At 49.0% G+C, this 766-nt stretch overlaps 1 non-coding gene across 1 annotated transcript; it reads right to left on the bottom strand.

The window, feature by feature from the left end:
* Positions 1–352: 352 nt before the first annotated feature.
* On the bottom strand, positions 353–427 carry Trnas-uga (transfer RNA serine (anticodon UGA)). Its single transcript has one exon. It is a non-coding gene; the product is annotated as a tRNA-Ser (tRNA).
* Positions 428–766: the final 339 nt, after the last annotated feature.

Raw genomic sequence — 766 nt, 5'->3', positions numbered from 1 at the left:
CTCTGCAGCGGAGTGTGCGCTGATATGAAACTTCCTGACAGATTAAAAGTGTGTGCCAGACCGAGACTCGAACTCGGGACCTTTGCCTTTCGCGGGCAAGTGCTCTACCAACTGAGCTACCCAAGCACGACTCACGCCCCGTACTCACAGCTTTACTTCTGCCAGTACCTCGCCTCCTACCTTCCAAACTTTACAGAAGCTCTCCTGCGACCCCTACAGAACTAGCACTCCTGAAAGAAAGGATATTGCGGAGACATGGCTTAGCCACAGCCTGGGGGATGTTTCCAGAATGAGATTTTCACTCTGCAGCGGAGTGTGCGCTGATATGAAACTTCCTGGCAGATTAAAACCGTGTGCCGGACCGAGACTCGAACTCGGGACCTTTGCCTTTCACGGGCAAGTGCTCTACCAACTGAGCTACCCAGGCACGACTCACGTCCCGTAAAGTAAAGCTGTGAGTACGGGGCGTGAGTCGTGCTTGGGTAGCTCAGTTGGTAGAACACTTGCCCGTGAAAGGCAAAGGTCCCGAGTTTGAGTCTCAGTCCGGCACACAGTTTTAACCTGCCAGGAAGTTTCATTCCTCAGAAGTGATTTAGGAAAACTTAAATCTGGGTGATCAGATGAGTGTGTACCATATCACTCGTTGTCCTGCTGGAAGGCAAACAGTTGTTTAAACGTTTGTTTCCAAATATGATTTGTTGAATTTAGGTTTCATAATTCGCAGAATGTGCACACATAACAAATTAAATAACCCTCTTCGTTGTGA

Source organism: Schistocerca serialis, chromosome 3, assembly GCF_023864345.2.
Source record: "Schistocerca serialis cubense isolate TAMUIC-IGC-003099 chromosome 3, iqSchSeri2.2, whole genome shotgun sequence".
Lineage (NCBI taxonomy): Eukaryota > Metazoa > Arthropoda > Insecta > Orthoptera > Acrididae > Schistocerca > Schistocerca serialis.
The sequence above is the reverse complement of the archived record's forward strand: the minus strand, read 5'-3'. Positions and strand labels throughout refer to the sequence as shown.